The sequence below is a fragment of the Aegilops tauschii genome, chromosome 2 (genome assembly GCF_002575655.3).
Source record: "Aegilops tauschii subsp. strangulata cultivar AL8/78 chromosome 2, Aet v6.0, whole genome shotgun sequence".
Classification (NCBI taxonomy): Eukaryota; Viridiplantae; Streptophyta; class Magnoliopsida; order Poales; family Poaceae; genus Aegilops; species Aegilops tauschii.
Window position 1 is genome coordinate 319,250,963 of NC_053036.3, and position 19,946 is coordinate 319,270,908.

The 19,946-nt window shown below is 51.5% G+C and overlaps 1 non-coding gene and 1 pseudogene across 1 annotated transcript; one reads left to right on the forward strand and one right to left on the reverse strand.

Annotated features, from left to right (window-relative positions):
- Positions 1-18,446, reverse strand: part of LOC109759305 (uncharacterized) — a 32,392-nt pseudogene extending 13,946 nt beyond the window's left edge.
- A 1,131-nt stretch (positions 18,447-19,577) lies between these two features.
- LOC120975112 (small nucleolar RNA Z247) lies at positions 19,578-19,716 on the forward strand. The gene has a single exon (XR_005770950.1). It is a non-coding gene; the product is annotated as a small nucleolar RNA Z247 (small nucleolar RNA).
- The last annotated feature ends 230 nt before the right edge of the window (positions 19,717-19,946 follow it).

The window sequence follows — 19,946 nt, forward strand, 5'->3', positions numbered from 1 at the left end:
TTTGTCAAATTTGGTCAAATTCATTTAAAACCTTCTCCAAAAATTCCAAGTAAAATCAGGCAGCCTCTGGGTGCATTGAGTGGTCATCTCACCAAGTTACAGCTCCAGAAAAATTTATCTCATGGCCAAAACCTCCTGTCGAACACCTGCAGTGCATGGTCATTGTCAAGTTCAGAGTTTCAGAGATTCAGTCAAGTGGCTGCTGTCGTTTTCTTCAGAAGCGGACGTCGATCTCGCCAGTGCCACCGCGTCGCCTTGCTCCTCGTCCCCGCCCTCTTGTTCCTGCACCGCACGAACGCCTGGCGCCTTGCGGGCGTCGGCGACGAGCAGCAGAAGGTGCGCCGCCCCGTGACCGACGCCGGCGGCGGCTTTGCGGACGCCAGCAGGAGACACGGCGCCGACGACGCCACCCAACGCCGCCCAAATCACCGGAGCTCGCCGCGTGGCCTTCCACTCCCCCGAACGCGCTGCCGCTCTCGTCGTGAACCGTAGGGCGCGGAGCGCGCTCTCTGCCGCCGTTGAGCCCGTGCGGTCACCTCACCGTGGACCGACGCCATTACGCCAAGACCGACCCCGTTTAGCTGCAAAAACAAGTCCAGTAACCTCTACTGATGCTGCCCGGCCGCTCAAACCCCCTGCCAATCCACTGCTCCGCCGTAATCGCTCCCCGGAGATTCTCCGTTCACGGCCACCCCGTCGATCTGCCTATAAATAGAGGCCCCGAGCTTCAACTCGAGCACCCACCAGCACTGCACTCCCCCTAGAGCACGCCGAGCCACTGGAAGAGCCCCGAGGAGGTCTCCTTCCTCGACTCCGGCCGCCGCGACCCGCCACGGGATCCAGCCCGATTCGCCCCCGTGTGTGCCCCTCCACCTCCATTCTCTTACCAGTAGCTTCACCATGCACCCCTCTTTCTGACCCGCACTTCAATTTGAAGCTTGCAGCCCTACACCGGAGTTCCCCATCCTCACCCGAACCGCCGTCCGCCGGAGAAAGTGTCGCCGCCGACGTAGTGCTCCCCGTTGGACGAGTCCACCACCCACCGACGCGGAAGAGGACGCTGAAGCTCTTGGTACCCTCCGTTCCTCCTATCTCGCCGTGGTTCGACGCCGGCGTCCACCGCAGTCTTCGGGCGCCGGCGAGCTTTTCAAACCTGACATGTGGACCCCGCATGTCAGCCTCTGTTCTTTTATTCGTGAACCGTTTTCTGTTGGCGCCTTCGGGCAGAATACGTTTCCTCCTTTGCGCTTGCGCATTCCCAGCCGAAGCGTTTTCTGTTTTCTCAGTTAAAACCCTGGAACTTTTCTGTTTCATTACAGATAAGTCCCTGGACAGAAACCTTTATAACTTTTTAATAAAAAGGAATTTTTGAGTGATTCTTTTTCTGACAATCTCCAAATTTTGTCTAGTTTTTTATGGGATTTATTTGAAAAATATTTGGAAAAGTTTCTGTGTATGTGTTGGTTTTCACGTTAGTACCCGTTTCGTGATTGCCGTAGGTTCCGGGAGAGGTGACGGGGCCGCGAACTTCGCCGAGCTAGACTGCGACTTCTCCGAACCAGGCAAGCATGTTTTGAACATTTGATATGGCAGATGTTTTGCATGTTCACGTGAGAGTTTGTGCGTGGCATATGAGTGTCGGTAAATACCTCGTTGCTTGTAAGGCAACAACCCGGTTGTTCCAAAAGTTGCGATGACCTCTGATGAGAGGTGGCCTAATCATGTGGTGACATGAAAGGCAGCAAGGTGGTACTGTCGTAGCATACCAGCCTTGCGTCATCCGACTTTCCCCAACGTTAACGTGGTTGGAGCCACGTTATCGTTCTTTTCCCGCATGTTCCAAAGTTGCGGTGACCTCTGATGAGAGGTGGCCTAATCATGTGGTGACATGAAGGGCAGCAAGGTGGTACTGTTGTAGCATACCAGCCTTGTGTCATCCGACTCTTCCGACGTTAACATGGTTGGAGCCGTGTTACCGTTCTTTCCCCTTCCGTGCTACCACATGTCTCATTGCCAGGATGCGGTTTAGTAAGTTGGTAACCTCTTTCCGTGTACACACCAAACAGAGAGGCCGGGATGATGGTACCTTGGCCCAGGATTAAAGCCAGTCATCCGGTCAGGGGGCATGGGTGTTTCCGGTTGGGACTCAGAGGGGGGGCACCCCCTTAAAGCGCGCGTATAGAAATTTGATCCCATGCTACGCGAGGTTGTAGCCTCCCCGTCTCAAGGTTTTTCTTGAACGTTGCTGAGGGTGATCCCTGGCTTCGGATGGTTGAATTGGGTGTGTACTGGTTAGACGTGTTTCTTCCAAAACACCGTAGACGGAACTAGTCCCCGTGACTACTGAAATCCGTTGGCTGTGGTTAAGTACAAACTCTGTAGAGTCAATTCTTTCCAAATCATCGTATCCATGATCAAGTAATGAGAACATTATATCCATATCTATCCGTGTGAAAAACTTGTCCCCGGTGAACAAGCTCAAGTGGTAAAATTCAGATTTATTGTTATTCCTGTGGATGGACTAACTTTATTTTGTGTCTCATGCTTGTGATAATTTATGTTCCCGAACTGTTGTATTAATGAGATGTGATATAAGCCCTTTATGTGACGTCGCGCAGACGTCCGACTGTGGCGTGTACTCGTTTCTCACTTTCAATATAAGCCCTTTATGTGATGTCGCTCAGACGTCCGACTGCGGCATGCAGTGTCCTTACTTTCTGTTATAAGCCCTTTATGTGGTGTCGCCCCGACGCCCGACTGTGGCATTAATATTCCGCATTTTCCTCTCGAGGAGTCTTTCAGACACTCGTTTGGCACTCGTATTATTATTCCGCATTTTCCTCTCGAGGAGTCTTTCAGACACTCGTTTGGCACTCGTATTATTATTCCGCATTTTCCTCTCGAGGAGTCTTTCAGACACTCGTTTGGCACCTGTATTATTATTCCGCATTTTCCTCTCGAGGAGTCTTTCAGACACTCGTTTGACAACAGTATTACTATTCTGCAGTTTCCGCTCGAGGCGTCATTCGGACCCTCGCTTGGCACCCAGTATTTATTATCTCTATGTCTGATCGCACTGGTTAACTTGTTCATATGCTTCATGTTTACATTTGTTATATCTTATTTCCGAACTGTCTTGCGAGTACTTTCATAGTACTCACCTGGCTTGTTGATTTGGCCAGATGTTGACGAAGGCGATCTCTTGGATGAAGAGTTTGATAGCGCGTCCGACGCCTAGAGGAGTCCCAGTCAGTCCTGTGCGATCCCGGATATTGGTCACTTGTATTGTATACGCTTCCGCCACCCGCAATAAGTCTTCTCGAGCCTCACTCCGACGCTCGAAGAGCTGTAGTCTTCTGGAATCATATCACTCGCTTCGCGGTGATATTTCCACCACCGTTATTATCGTGAGTTAGTAGTTGCCACCCTATCCGCCGTTTTGTTTTTAACGGCGCGCATGTAATAAATTGTTGGGCAATCTCTGCTCAACCTTGTATTATATTTAGTACTCCTGGTATTTTTTTCTGTGACCAAGATATTGTCTACCAGTGAGAAGGAATTCTTCCTCACTGGTCCGTAAAAGGGATTGGTCTCTCAATAATTATTTTATTGAAAAACCGGTCGTGACAAGCTTGGTACCAGAGCCAGGCTGACTGTAGGAAGCCACTAGGTGCGAGCGCTAATCGGTTATTAGCGTTTTTGTGCTTTTTCAGCTTTTTGCAATTGTAGCTATTTTCTGTTGGTCATCATAAATTTATGACATGACTACTCAGAATTTTTGCCTACTTTTGTAGATGGCTGGCAGCAGCTGTGAGAATCGAGTGTTCACCAACGTGCCCGAGGGGTTTGTCAAGCTCCTCGTCTCCATCACCAAGCTCGCGATCGGGCCAGCAGCTCGCCCGGAGTTCACGCTCTATCAGCACAAGCTCAGTGACGACGTGTCTATGCACCAAGCCGTGGTGCAGTTCAGGGGAGGACGTTCTGCTGCTCGTCACTTCCGTTTTACGGGAAGGGCCATGCCTACAGAGAGGCATGCCATGCAGATGGCTTCCCGCGAGGCGATAGCTCGCCTTCGGGACATCCTTCCTACGATGAAGACTCGTCGCTACCGCTACCTCCCATGCCATGTGCCTTACACCAGCCACTATGCGTTCGCCTGCCATCGGGGAGAACGAGATGAAGCCATTGAGAAGGTTGTGGAGTATCTCAAGGCTCTGGAGGAGTCTTTCGACAACCTCGTAGATGATCTTGTGGCTGCCCGCATGGACTTAGTCCGGGGCGGTCCTGCCAGCAGGAAGGAGCTTCTCCACACGGCGCCGCCTCTGACATTCGTCTCGTCTTTAGCCTCATATGCACCGGCCGTTTTGGCCACTGCTCGCCGTCTGCCTACCACTGAGGAGTTCGACCGAGTCATCGCTCCTAATCCAGTCAGAGCCGCACCGCCTGCCGCACGCGCTCTACCACCAGTCGCCCCCGCACCATCACCGCAGCGCAGCGTCACGCGCCAGGAGCCAGCTAGAGAGGAGGAGGTTGATTCTCCTGGACCGCTGAGCCTTGCCATCGGCAAGGGGAAGGAGATCTTCACCATCTCCGACTGAGAGCACCGAGTAGCCGCGTGTTATGCCTGCTTGTATGATGTGTTGTTTTATCTGTGTGCTAGTTTGTATTGGTGTGTTTGCTGCCTTCCGGAGTAGTACGCTAGTTTTTAATAACATGTCAGGATTGTGTACGCGCATCCTGAGTGTTGTATCTTGTGTTTGCTTTTCGCATGTAAGATTTATGTTAAGCACTTCTTCTCCATGAAAAATCATTCGTGTTTCTTTGAAAACCTTGAAGCCTTTTTATTTTTGCCTTTGCGAGATTTTTGTGCTACACAATTTTTCTCATGGGTTTTGCAAATAATACCCCAGACTGGAAAAATGTCTCGCCCGTGGACTCGCTCCATGCCCAATCAGCCAGAAGAGGTTTACGGGACACAGACCAGCAACAATTTCACTCAGGGTCAGTCCAGCCAACAAGACAGCAAAGCGGCACTGTCACAAGTATGCCGTCTCTTCGAGCAAAGCCAGCAACAGCACCAAGAGATGATGAACCATGTCATCAACATGGGAAACCACCGTGAACCCTATCAACCCCATTCCAAGTTATCTGAATTACAGAAGACTCGCCCCTCAACTTTTGCTCACACCGACAGACCGCTGGAAGCCGATGATTGGCTTCGTGAGATTGAAAGGAAACTGATTATTGCTCAGTGCTCAGATCATGAGAAGGTGCTTTATGCACCGCACTACCTTACTGGAGCAGCCGCAGCATGGTGGGAAAACTTCCTACACATGCATCCCAGGGAACACAACATCACCTGGGAAGAGTTCAAGGAAGGCTTCCGTGGGGCACACATCCCCAGGAGCATCCTAAAGATCAAGAAGAGAGAGTTTGATGACCTGAAGCAAAGAGGCATGTCAGTGACCGAGTACAATGGTCAGTTCACCCAGCTGTCTCGTTATGCCTACGACGAGCACATGACAGAAAGCAAGAAGATGGAAAAATTCCTGGACGGCCTGGCACCAGCGTTAAGATGCCAACTGATCGTGCACACCTTTCCGGATTTTAAGACGCTGGTGGACAAGGCCATCACCTTGGAGAATGAGCGCCGTAGTCTGGAAGATATCCGCAAGCGAAAGAGGGACAAGACAACTCTTGCCCGCAGCAACCGAGGCAAGACTGAGGTCCCAAGGACAGACACAAGGAGATCCACGACTACTGAGCCAAGACCCGTCGGAAAATTTCATGCCAGAGACAAGGAGTTCACATACCGTCCAGGGGTCACCTGCTATGCTTGTGGTCAACAAGGGCATTATGCTAAACAGTGCCCGAAGCCACGAGACTCGGCACCCAAGCCGAACAATGGTGGGAACAATCCAGCCCCCAAGCGCAACAACTTCAACCCCAGCAACAACCACAGGAAGGGTCACCTGAACCATGTGACCAGGGAAGAGGCGCAGAATGCCCCAGACATCGTGCTCGGTACGTTCCCTGTCAACACAGTACCTGCCACGGTTTTGTTTGATTTGGAGCTTCCCATTCGTTCGTTTCGAAGAGTTTTGTTTCGCAACATGGTTTTCCGATACTTCCCTTGGAAAAATCTATGATCATCAAGTCCCCCGGAAATAAGCAAATCGCTCAGGGTTACTGCCAAGGAGTGGTCATTGAGTTCGAAGGACTACAATTCCACGCGAATCTCATCGTGTTGGAAAGTAAAGGACTGGATGTCATTTTAGGGATGGACTGGTTGACCACCAACAAAGGATTCATCGACTGTTTCAATCGGACAGTGATTCTCACTCACCATCACGGCAAGACTATAAGAGTTTCCGCCCAAGAAAGGCCACGATCACAGCAACCAAAACTGAACAAAATGGACATTGCAGAATTAAGAAAAGTCCCAGTGGTATGCGAGTTCCCTGATGTGTTTCCTGAAGAACTACCAGGCATGCCACCAGACCGAGAGATCGAATTCAGCATTGAACTAGCACCTGGCACCGCTCCCATCTATAAGAAGCCTTATAGGATGGCACCCTCAGAATTGGTGGAGTTGAAGAAGCAGATAAAAGAATTATTGGACAAAGGATTTATTCGAGCCAGCTCCTCACCATGGGGTTCGCCTGTGTTGTTCGCTAAGAAGAAAGATGGGACACTGAGGCTGTGCATAGACTATCGAGCCCTCAATATGGTCACCATCAAAAACAAATATCCGATGCCATGGATCAATGATTTGTTCGACCAGCTCGCACAAGCCAAGGTATTTTCAAAGATTGATTTGAGATCAGGATACCATCAACTGAAGGTACGGACAGAAGACATTCCCAAGATAGCTTTCACTTCCAGATATGGGTTATACGAGTTTACAGTGATGCCTTTTGGACTAACGAACGCCCCCGCATATTTCGTCCACCTCATGAACAAAGTGTTCATGAAATTCATGGACAAATTTGTGGTGGTATTCATTGACGATATTCTAGTTTACTCAAGGACACCAGAAGAGCATGCTGAGCACCTCAGAATTGTTTTGGGAGAATTGAGGAAACATCAGTTATACGCCAAATTTAGCAAGTGCGAATTTTGGCTAAGACAAATTGGTTTCTTGGGCCATATATTGAACCAGGAAGGCGTGGCCGTAGACCCAGAAAAAGTCAAGGCCATACTGGACTGGAAGCCGCCCGCCAATGTCACAGATGTGCGGAGTTTCCTAGGAATGGCCGGATATTACAGGAGATTTATTGAAGGGTTCTCCACTGTGGCAAAACCTATAACACAGTTACTCAAGAAGGATAAGAAATTTGTATGGACGGAAGCATGCGAGCAGAGCTTCCAAGAACTAAAGAAGAAGCTGACGACCGCACCGGTATTAACTGTGCCAGACATACACAAGAGCTTTGAAGTGTATTGTGACGCGTCCCGAAAAGGTCTCGGATGCGTGCTAATGCAGGATGGCAAAGTTGTCGCATATGCCTCCAGGCAGCTGCGAAAACATGAGGAAAATTACCCAACACATGACTTGGAGCTAGCAGCAGTTATACATGCACTCAAGGAGTGGAGACACTTTCTGTTGGGAAATCGCTGTGAAATATATACGGACCATAAGAGCCTCAAATATATTTTCACACAGCCAGAGCTGAATTTACGCCAACGACGCTGGTTGGAACTAGTCAAAGACTATGACGTCGGTATTCACTACCACCCAGGGAAAGCAAATGTAGTGGCCGATGCCCTTAGTCGAAACCCCAGCCCGGACAGTGATGGTCCGCAAAATTTGAGGCCTGAGTTTCAGCGAGAGTTCACTAGGCTCAACATGATGCTAGTCTCTGAGGGAACCGTATCGAACCTGGAGATACAACCCACCCTAGTGGAACAGATCAAGAAGGCTCAACAGGGACATCCCAGCATCGAAGGCATAAAGAAGAAAATGAATCTTAATAAGACTTCAGAGTTCGTCACGGACAGTGACGGAACATTGTGGTACCGAGACAGACTTTGCGTACCTAACATTGAGGAACTCAAGCAACAGATCTTGACGGAAAGCCACACCGCTCCATACTCGATCCATCCTGGAGGAACCAAAATGTACAAGGACATTCAGGAAAGATTTTGGTGGCACGGTATGAAAAGAGATATAGCCACCTTCATTGCTTGTTGCGACTCATGTCAACGCATCAAGGCCGAGCATCAAAAGCCAGCAGGGCTACTCCAGCCTAACAGGATACCGGAGTGGAAATGGGATGAAATAGGAATGGACTTCATTGTCGGATTACCCCGATCACAACGCGGAAATGACGCCATATGGGTCATCACAGACCGACTAACCAAGGTTGCTCATTTCATTCCCGTGAAGACTACCTACTCCACGCAAAGACTGGCAAAACTTTATCTCTCCCGTATAGTTTGCTTGCACGGAGTCCCGAAGACTATAATATCAGACCGAGGCACCCAATTCGTCTCCAAATTTTGGGATCACCTACAACAAGCTCTGGGCACGCAACTAGCGTTTAGTACAGCATACCACCCTCAGACTGATGGACAGACAGAACGTGTAAATCAAATCCTAGAGGATATGCTAAGAGCCTGTGTGCTCACCTATGGATCCAGTGGGAAGAAATTTTACCGTATGCCGAATTTGCTTACAACAACAGTTACCAAGCCAGCTTGCAAATGGCACCCTTTGAAGCATTGTACGGACGGAGGTGTCGTACCCCACTGAATTGGTCAGAAACAGGTGACAACCGTATCTTCGGCCCAGATATGCTTAAAGAGGCCGAGGAGAAAGTTAAACAAATCAGGGACAGACTCAGGACGGCGCAGAGCCGACAAAAGAGCTACTATGATCGGAAGCATCGTGAGGTCAGCTTTGAACCCGGTGACTCCGTATACCTCCGAGTATCTCCTATGAGGGGTCTGCAACATTTCAAAATAAGGGGAAGCTAGCCCCAAGATTTATTGGACCATTTTGTGTAAAGGCACGAAGAGGCACGGTAGCCTACCAGCTAGACCTACCCAAGGAGCTGTCAGACGTCCATGACGTGTTCCACGTCTCACAGTTAAGAAAATGTGTGAGCAACCCAGAAAAGCATGTACCTCACGAGGACATTGATATGCAACCAGATCTCACCTATAGAGAAAGGCCAGTAAGGATTTTAGAAGAGTCTGAACGGAGGACCCGTCAGAAAACGACAAAGTTTTTCAGGGTTCAGTGGAGCAACCACACTGAGGATGAAGCTACATGGGAAAGGGAGGATTTCCTTCGAGCAGAGTATCCATATCTATTTGAGGGTCAGCAGAAATCTCGAGGACGAGATTTTTCCTAAGGGGGTAGGTGTTGTGACACCCAAGTTTTTATTTGGATTTTTCAAAAAGATTTTATTTGACTTGAGGGGAGTGATTTAAATTTTTCTTCAAGAGAACTCTCCCTCTCATATATTTTTCCTTATGGCAAAAGTTTTATTTGGATTCACCCAAGATCTGCCTTTGGTCTTGGAAGACCTTGCTTTTCATTTGGACTCAAGACAAAATGTTTTTTATTTGGGAAAAGTAACTTTTGAAAACCTTTTTGAATTTTGCACTATGGCTTTTGGAAAGTCCTTTGCCACTTTCAACAATTCCTCCTTGCCATGGCCCTAGTGCAAATGATCTCTCCTAACCCTTCCTTCCCTTTGGATCATGTGTTACACCAAATCCAGCAAGTTGAACCTCCCCATGTATCTATTTCCATTCAAATTATATTCAAACAAATTTTTGTCCTCTATTCTACCACTTGGAGATTTACAAAGGAACCCCTTTTTCTGTTTTGATTTTTGCCACCAAACCAACTCTCCCTCCTAGTCCTTTGAAACCCCAACCTAGAACTATGAAGATCCACTGGTCTTCAGTTCAAAATTTTCAAACTACACTTGCTACAAGTTTGGACCAGATTTGTCAAATTTGGTCAAATTCATTTAAAACCTTCTCCAAAAATTCCAAGTAAAATCAGGCAGCCTCTGGGTGCATTGAGTGGTCATCTCACCAAGTTACAGCTCCAGAAAAATTTATCTCATGGCCAAAACCTCCTGTCGAACACCTGCAGTGCATGGTCATTGTCAAGTTCAGAGTTTCAGAGATTCAGTCAAGTGGCTGCTGTCGTTTTCTTCAGAAGCGGACGTCGATCTCGCCAGTACCACCGCGTCGCCTTGCTCCTCGTCCCCGCCCTCTTGTTCCTGCACCGCATGAACGCCTGGCGCCTTGCGGGCGTCGACGACGAGCAGCAGAAGGTGCGCCGCCCCGTGACCGACGCCGGCGGCGGCTTTGCGGACGCTAGCAGGAGACACGGCGCCGACGACGCCACCCAGCGCCGCCCAAACCACCGGAGCTCGCCGCGTGGCCTTCCACTCCCCCGAACGCGCTGCCGCTCTCGTCGTGAACCGTAGGGCGCGGAGCGCGCTCTCTGCCGCCGTTGAGCCCATGCGGTCACCTCACCGTGGACCGACGCCATTACGCCAAGACCGACCCCGTTTAGCTGCAAAAACGAGTCCAGTAACCTCCACTGATGCTGCCCGGCCGCTCAAACCCCCTGCCAATCCACTGCTCCGCCGTAATCGCTCGCCGGAGATTCTCCGTTCACGGCCACCCCGTCGATCTGCCTATAAATAGAGGCCCCGAGCTTCAACTCGAGCACCCACCAGCACTGCACTCCCCCTAGAGCACGCCGAGCCACTGGAAGAGCCCCGAGGAGGTCTCCTTCCTCGACTCCGGCCGCCGCGACCCGCCACGGGATCCAGCCCGATTCGCCCCCGTGTGTGCCCCTCCGCCTCCATTCTCTTACCAGTAGCTTCACCATGCACCCCTCTTTCTGACCCGCACTTCAATTTGAAGCTTGCAGCCCTACACCGGAGTTCCCCATCCTCACCCGAACCGCCGTCCGCCGGAGAAAGTGTCGCCACCGACGTAGTGCTCCCCGTTGGACGAGTCCACCACCCACCGACGCGGAAGAGGACGCTGAAGCTCTTGGTACCCTCCGTTCCTCCTATCTCGCCGTGGTTCGACGCCGGCGTCCACCGCAGTCTTCGGGCGCCGGCGAGCTTTTCAAACCTGACATGTGGACCCCGCATGTCAGCCTCTGTTCTTTTATTCGTGAACCGTTTTCTGTTGGCGCCTTCGGGCAGAATACGTTTCCTCCTTTGCGCTTGCGCATTCCCAGCCGAAGCGTTTTCTGTTTTCTCAGTTAAAACCCTGGAACTTTTCTGTTTCATTACAGATAAGTCCCTGGACAGAAACCTTTATAAAATTTTAATAAAAAGGAATTTTTGAGTGATTCTTTTTCTGACAATCTCCAAATTTTGTCTAGTTTTTTATGGGATTTATTTGAAAAATATTTGGAAAATTTTCTGTGTATGTGTTGGTTTTCACGTTAGTACCCGTTTCGTGATTGCCGTAGGTTCCGGGAGAGGTGACGGAGCCGCGAACTTCGCCGAGTTAGACTCCGACTTCTCCGAATCAGGCAAGCATGTTTTGAACATTTGATATGGCAGATGTTTTGCATGTTCACGTGAGAGTTTGTGCGTGGCATATGAGTGTCGGTAAATACCTCGTTGCTTGTAAGGCAACAACCCGGTTGTTCCAAAAGTTGCGATGACCTCTGATGAGAGGTGGCCTAATCATGTGGTGACATGAAAGGCAGCAAGGTGGTACTGTCGTAGCATACCAGCCTTGCGTCATCCGACTTTCCCCAACGTTAACGTGGTTGGAGCCACGTTATCGTTCTTTTCCCGCATGTTCCAAAGTTGCGGTGACCTCTGATGAGAGGTGGCCTAATCATGTGGTGACATGAAGGGCAGCAAGGTGGTACTGTTGTAGCATACCAGCCTTGTGTCATCCGACTCTTCCGACATTAACATGGTTGGAGCCGTGTTACCGTTCTTTCCCCTTTCGTGCTACCACATGTCTCATTGCCAGGATGCGGTTTAGTAAGTTGGTAACCTCTTTCCGTGTACACACCAAACAGAGAGGCCGGGATGATGGTACCTTGGCCCAGGATTAAAGCCAGTCATCCGGTCAGGGGGCATGGGTGTTTCCGGTTGGGACCGAGAGGGGGGGCACCCCCTTAAAGCGCGCGTATAGAAATTTGATCCCATGCTACGCGAGGTTGTAGCCTCCCCGTCTCAAGGTTTTTCTTGAACGTTGCCGAGGGTGATCCCTGGCTTCGGATGGTTGAATTGGGTGTGTACTGGTTAGACGTGTTTCTTCCAAAACACCGTAGACGGAACTAGTCCCCGTGACTACTGAAATCCGTTGGCTGTGGTTAAGTACAAACTCTGCAGAGTCAATTCTTTCCAAATCATCGTATCCATGATCAAGTAATGAGAACATTATATCCATATCTATCTGTGTGAAAAACTTGTCCCCGGTGAACAAGCTCAAGTGGTAAAATTCAGATTTATTGTTATTCCTGTGGATGGACTAACTTTATTTTGTGTCTCATGCTTGTGATAATTTATGTTCCCGAACTGTTGTATTAATGAGATGTGATATAAGCCCTTTATGTGACGTCGCGCAGACGTCCGACTGTGGCGTGTATTCGTTTCTCACTTTCAATATAAGCCCTTTATGTGATGTCGCTCAGACGTCCGACTGCGGCATGCACTGTCCTTACTTTCTGTTATAAGCCCTTTATGTGGTGTCGCCCCGACGCCCGACTGTGGCATTAATATTCCGCATTTTCCTCTCGAGGAGTCTTTCAGACACTCGTTTGGCACTCGTATTATTATTCCGCATTTTCCTCTCGAGGAGTCTTTCAGACACTCGTTTGGCACTCGTATTATTATTCCGCATTTTCCTCTCGAGGAGTCTTTCAGACACTCGTTTGGCACCTGTATTATTATCCGCATTTTCCTCTCGAGGAGTCTTTCAGACACTCGTTTGGCACCAGTATTACTATTCTGCAGTTTCCGCTCGAGGCGTCATTCAGACCCTCGCTTGGCACCCAGTATTTATTATCTCTATGTCTGATCGCACTGGTTAACTTGTTCATATGCTTCATGTTTACATTTGTTATATCTTATGTCCGAACTGTCTTGCGAGTACTTTCATAGTACTCACCTGGCTTGTTGATTTGGCCAGATGTTGACGAAGGCGATCTCTTGGATGAAGAGTTTGATAGTGCGTCCGACGCCTAGAGGAGTCCCAGTCAGTCCTGCGCGATCCCGGATATTGGTCACTTGTATTGTATACGCTTCCGCCACCCGCAATAAGTCTTCTCGAGCCTCACTCCGACGCTCGAAGAGCTGTAGTCTTCTGGAATCATATCACTCGCTTCGCGGTGATATTTCCACCATCATTATTATCGTGAGTTAGTAGTTGCCACCCTATCCGCCGTTTTGTTTTTAACGGCGCGCATGTAATAAATTGTTGGGCAATCTCTGCTCAACCTTGTATTATATTTAGTACTCCTGGTATTTTTCTTCTGTGACCAAGATATTGTCTACCAGTGAGAAGGAATTCTTCCTCACTGGTCCGTAAAAGGGATTGGTCTCTCAATAATTATTTTATTGAAAAACCGGTCGTGACAAAACCTGGCGGCTGACGCATATAAACCTCTTCTTCCAGAACTCTATGGAGAAAGGCATTCTGAACATCAAGCTGTCGAAGCGACCATCCGCGAGTAACAGCCAAAGAGAGAAGAACACGAATAGTAGTTGGTTTAATAACAGGACTGAATGTGTCTTCATAATCAATGTCATACCGTTGTTTGAACCCCTTGGCAACCAGGCGTGCCTTGTACCTCTCAATGGAGCCATCAGCATGTTTCTTCACCTTGAATACCCATTTAGAGTCAATGATATTAACACCAGATGGAGGTGGAACAAGACGCCAAGTGTTGTTTCTTTGAAGGGCATGAATCTCCTGCTCCATCGCAGCACGCCAATGCGGGATGCCAAGCGCCGCTCGAAAATGTCGTGGTTCAGTCATAGGGCCAGCCTCAGCATGTGCCACACAGGCCGCAAGCCACGCGACAGTGCCGTCAGTGCGCTTCTTCGGTTGGAAGATGCCACTTTTGCTGCGAGTATGGGGACGCAGGACGACAGGCGGAGGTGGCGCTGGAGCTGCCATACCAGAGGAGCCACTATCCATCAGCGGCGAGGAGGACGCACCGGCGGGCGAGTCAACAGGCGCATCCGGTGGCACGGTCAGGGTCGGCAAAGACAGACCGGGCGTGATCGGCGTCGACGGACCAGGCGACGAAGACTCGGTGACCTGCGAGGCCTCCGGCTCAGGGGAGAGCGCCGCGAGTCCAGCCGGCCCGGCCGACAGCTCCGCAGGTTCGGCCGGCCCAGGCGACAACGAGACCGCTGGCCCCGGCGACTTGGTCACCCCGTCGGATCCTCGTGCATGGGGCATGCACGCGTGATCGACGTCGGGGTCAAGCGGGGTAGTGGCGGAGGCAGCCTCGTCGAGCGCCTCATCCGGCGTAGCAGCAACTGGCGCAGTTGTGGCCATATCATCATCCAGAAGCTCAAGTCGAGCGCCTCGTCTAGTCCCTGCACCATGGTTAGGCAACAACAGAGGAGAATATGCAGCATCCACAAATTGATCAGGCAAAACTGGAAAAGAGTGCAACTCAGTGACGGGAATATCGGTGGGTGATGTGAGCGTGGAAAACGGGAAGACAGTCTCATTGAACACAACATCACGAGAAATGTAAACACGATTTGACGGGATGTGAAGACACTTGTAACCTTTGTGGAGAGGACTATACCCAAGAAACACACATTGTTTAGATCGATACTCAAGTTTATGCTTATTGTACGGACGAAGATGCGGCCAACACGCACAGCCAAACACTTTGAGGAGGGAGTAATCTGGAGTTTCATTAAGCAACACTTCGAGTGGAGACTTCATGTGAAGGCGTCGTGTGGGAATCCTGTTTATCAAAAAACAGGCAGTAACAAAAGCATCGCTCCAGAACCGAAACGGGACAGAGGCATGTGCAAGAAGTGTCAGGCCAGTTTCAACTATGTGACGGTGTTTGCGCTCAGCTGCACCATTCTGCTGATGTGTATGAGGACAAGACACATGGTGTGAGATGCCAAGCTTCTGAAAGAAGGTGTTAAGGTTACGATACTCACCCCCCAGTCTGACTGAACATGGATAATTTTGTGCTTAAGCAATCGTTCAACATGTGCTTGAAATTGACATGAAACACATCAGATTTGCGCTTAATAAGATAAATCCAAGTAAAGCGACTGAAAGCATCGATGAAACTGACATAATAGTTGTGACCACTAACAGAAGTTTGGGCATAGCCCCACACGTCTGAAAACACAAGTTCAAGAGGAGCCGTGACAACACGACTTGATACAGAAAAAGGCAACTGATGACTCTTGCCTTGTTGACAAGCATCACACACTAGAAACTCCTTATTACTCGACTCAACAGGAAGATGATGGTGATGAAGCACATGGCGCACAATGGGAGTAGCGGGGTGGCCAAGGCGAGAGTGCCACTGCGACGACGACACCCGAACACCACTGAAACCTTGAGAGACTCGTGGCACATCAAGTGCGTATAAGCCGTCGCGAGCTCGACCACTAAGAAGAACGTCCCTCGTGTCCCGGTCCTTAACAAAAAAATGGAAAGGGTGAAACTCAACAAACACATTGTTGTCACGAGTTAATTTAGGAACCGAGAGTAAACTACGTGTGACTGAGGAAACACGAAGGACATCAAACAGATGCAAGGTTTTAGTGGTACGTGAAAGAAGAGATGCCTGACCAACATGTGAGATGGGCATACCTGATCCATTGGCCGTGCGGACCTGATCGTGACCGGTGTAGGGCTGGCGAGTGGCTAGCTTGTCAAGCTGACTCGTCAAATGGTCCGTAGCGCCCGTATCCATGTACCAGGCAGGATCCACCGAGTATGAAGGAGTGAACCCGGGATCCGGTGTAGCGAGAGCATCTTGCTTCTCATTGCCCTTCCCATTGTTCCCAATGCCAAGAAAATCTCGTTTAAAGCGACGATGGCAGCGAGACGCCAAGTGCCCCTCGATGCCGCAGAGTTGACACTCAACCCCACCACCACATGCCTCGCAGTGGAGCCGCTTGCGGCCAGCCGTCGGAGGTGGAGCGGGCGGACGGGGCTGGTTGCCTGAGGTCGGCGGCGCCTTCTGCTTGGCACCGCGGGCGCCCCCGCGGAGAGCAGCGTTCGCAGAAGGGCCCTCCGTGTAGACGCCAACGGAGCGGCGAGCAGCGAGCAGCGAGCCTCTGTTCGGTGTTGAGAAGGCGTGCATAGAGATCGCGAGGCGGCATCGGTGTGTCACGTCCATTAATGTTTTCAACGAGAGAATCATAGTCCTCATCAAGCCCATTGAGAATAAACGAAGTAAACTCCTCATCACGAAGAGGCTTCCCAATAGACGACAGTGTATCAGCCAAACTTTTGACCTTGTTGAAGAAGGCCGTGACGGAGAGGTCATTTTTCTTGACCTCACCCAGCTGGTTACGAATGGCAGAGGAACGGGCCAGCGACTGCGAGGAAAAGCTGGAGTCGAGCATGGCCCATGCATCCCTCGACGTCACGGCAAAGACCACCATGCCGGCCACGGAGGGTGTGAGCGAGGACTGAATGGCACCCAGGATAGCTTGATCCTGAGCGATCCACCGACGATGAGCAGGGTTGGACACCGTGACGGAGCCACCAGCGGCCGAGGGCACCGGAACCATGGCCGGGGGACACGGCAGCGTACCATCGACATACCCCTCAAGGTAGTGACTACGCATCAGCGGCAACACCTGAGCGCGCCACAGGAGGTAGTTGTCAGCAGAGAGCTTCACCGTCACCAGGTGAGCGAAGTGGAAAGGTCCTGGTTCAGCCACCGATGCGGAGAGCTGCGAGTCGTACGTCGGAGGAGCACTGTACGGAATCAGCGCATCGGCCGACGGAGACGTACGGTAGTGTTGGTGATGACCGTAGGGCGCCGTAGGAGGTACGCCGTAGGGCTGCAGCGACGCGACGTGCGGCACAGAGACAGCGTAGGGCGCGCCATACGGCGCCTCGTAGGGCACTGCGGAGGACGAAGCATACGGTGCCGGCGCGACATACGGCGACGACGGCGCTAGATACGGCCCACCGTACGGCATCTGGACGGGAGTGCCACGAGGGCCTGAGGCCGGCGGCGCAGCAGAGTTCGCAGCGGCGCCGTAAGGTAGCTGCGCGGGGACGCGATCCCGATCCTGCATGGGGGCACCGTAGCCAGGGTTGACGGCCGCCAGGGATGGATCGCATCGATCCTGCATGGGAGCACCGTACGCAAGCGATGGATTTCTGGATGGCTGCGCGGGATCAAACGCGTGCGACGCCAGAGCGGCATCATGGGCGATCGAAGGCGCGGGCGATCGGGGCGCTGGAGGACGCGACCCCGATGCGGACGGACGGGCCCAGGCGAGCGGGGTAGACGCCATGAACAGCGATTCCGTCGCCAGGGTTGATGGAGGCGGCGCGGCGGCGAAGGCCGATGCGGCGGCGGCAGAGGAAGCGGAAGCACGGCGCGGACCGAACGCGTAGTCTGATACCATGTTAAACAGATTAGGGTTTGGAACAATGCTCGATGTCCTTGGTGAGTATGGCTGTCATATATTTATAAAAGGGAACCGTACAAATACCAGTTATATTACAACACGTATCTCTAATATATACTTAGTCTAACAGGTGCCCACGAATGCCACGAGGAAGGGGTCGTCGCCATGGCAGTCGAGGTGGTCGCAGCCATCCACGGCGCAGAGCACCGCCGCGTTCCAGGATTTGGGGGTCTCGGGAAGGGGAATCCTCCGGTGCCCGTCCGTGACGGGGTCCCAGACGACGAACTCAGCGGGCTTCTGTTCTGATTCTGAATCGTAGAAGAGGGCTCGGCCGTGGCGGGCATCGAGTGCGTACCAGCAGCGGCGGTTGCGTGGCGGGCGGAAGGACTTCGCGGTGGGGACGAATCGGGCGACGCAGGGATCCTCGTCGTAGAGGCGGTGGAGGAATCCCAGCATGGGCGGTGCCGCGTGGAACTTGCGGTAGCTGCGGAGGAAGGCGTTACCCGTGAGGAGGCGGCGCCAGGGCTTGGAGACGAGGCAGGCACGGACGAGGCACCCGGGCTCGTCGGGCGGGAGGCGGAGCAGGATCTCCACGACCACATCGTCCATCAGCGCCGTCGCCGGCGGCATATCGGAGGAGTTTTTGCTGGGGACGGAACAAGAGGAGGAATGCGACAATTGCTTCGGCTCTCGTCCGTTTTCACTGCCTCGAGCTGTTCTTCTGTATAGAGTCGGAGATGGTCAATTTATTGATGGGAAAGTCTGGACTCTGGAGTGCATCTTTCTTTTCTTTTTTGAAAAAAATGATCTTTATTAAAAAATCAGAAAAACTTCTGATTTATTCATCATCGGTCATAGGTACAACAAACCCAAGCTGTATACCACCTAGCAATGACTATAAGCATTGATGCGAGCCGAAGACTGTTAGACGATAGGCTTGTAAAGGTCGTGACAACTTGTAAAATTATTGTGTGCGTGTATCTTGTTGTAACCAGGCCGATGGTTAGGCTAGATTGATCTTTATCTCCTTATCTTGTGTATGACTTGGAGTAGAGGTCAAGACTAATAACCACCGGCCAAACCCTGTAATCTTATACTATATAACACATACGCGTCCCTGCCAGAGATGCATACGCTTCCACCAATTCTTTCATGGTAATCAGAGCAGGCCTCGACATCATCCATGGCAAGCTCTTCCACTTCCTTCCCCTCCTCTTCATTTGTGCACGCCGCAACAGAGAAGCTTACCAGAGGGAACGAAGCCCTATGGCGCGCCACCGTCCTGTCGGCGATCAGGGGGGCTCGGATGGCGGAGTTCCTCGACGCCGAGCAGGCGGTGCCGCCCCAGACCATTGAGGTCACCAGCAACGACGGCAAGACCAAGTCCAAAGCTCCCAACCCGGAGTTCTCCACGTGGTACGCGAAGGATCAGCAGGTGTTCTCCTATCTGCTGACCTCGCTCCCGCGTGAGATGGCAATTCAGGTGGCTACGTGCCACACCGCAGCCGAGCTGTGGAACAGGGTGCAAGGCATGCTCGCCTCACACACGCGTGCAAGGACGATCAACGTCCGGATCGCGCTGGCGAACCTCCAGAAGGGCAACAATAGCATCACTGATTACGGCCCTGTTTGGTTCGGCTGTGGATTTCTAAAAGCAGCTGTGAAAAATCTGCTGTGGAAAAACAGCTGTGGAAAATCTGATTTGAAAAAGATGTAGGTCATTTGGCAAACCAGCTGATACAGGTTTTTCAGATTTTGGCCCGCAGGGGAATCAGATTTTGGAAAGCAGGTCATGGGCTGCTTCCGCTTTTGGTTCAGATTTTGGCAGCGGATTTCTGGAATCGGATTCTTCTGGGTTCGCCCTTTGGTTCGGATTCTGCTGCGCGGCAGCGGAATCCGCCGATAAAAGCTGAACCAAACAGGGCCTACGTTGGTAAGATTAGAGCTTTGTGTGATGAACTAATGGCTTCAGGGAAGAAGGTTGATGAAGAAGATGTCGTTTCTCACATCCTCGCTGGACTCGATGAGGAGTTCGACCCGGTGGTCTCGGCCATGTGCTCCAGGGTCGAACCAGTCACCGTCCCGGAGCTGTACTCACAGCTGCTGAGCTTCGAGACTCGCATGAGTCTGCGCGGCGGATCCTCTCAGTCATCTGCAAACGCCGCGACTCGCGGCCGCTTCAACAAGAACAACGACGGCGGTGGTGACCGCGGCCGGAACTTCCCCAACAAACAGGCTGGCGGCGGTGGTGACCGCGCCCGTGGCAACTTCCCCAAGTCACCCAACCCACCAAACCATGGGAACGGGCGCAACAACGGCAACGGTGGCGGCGGTGGGAACTACTCC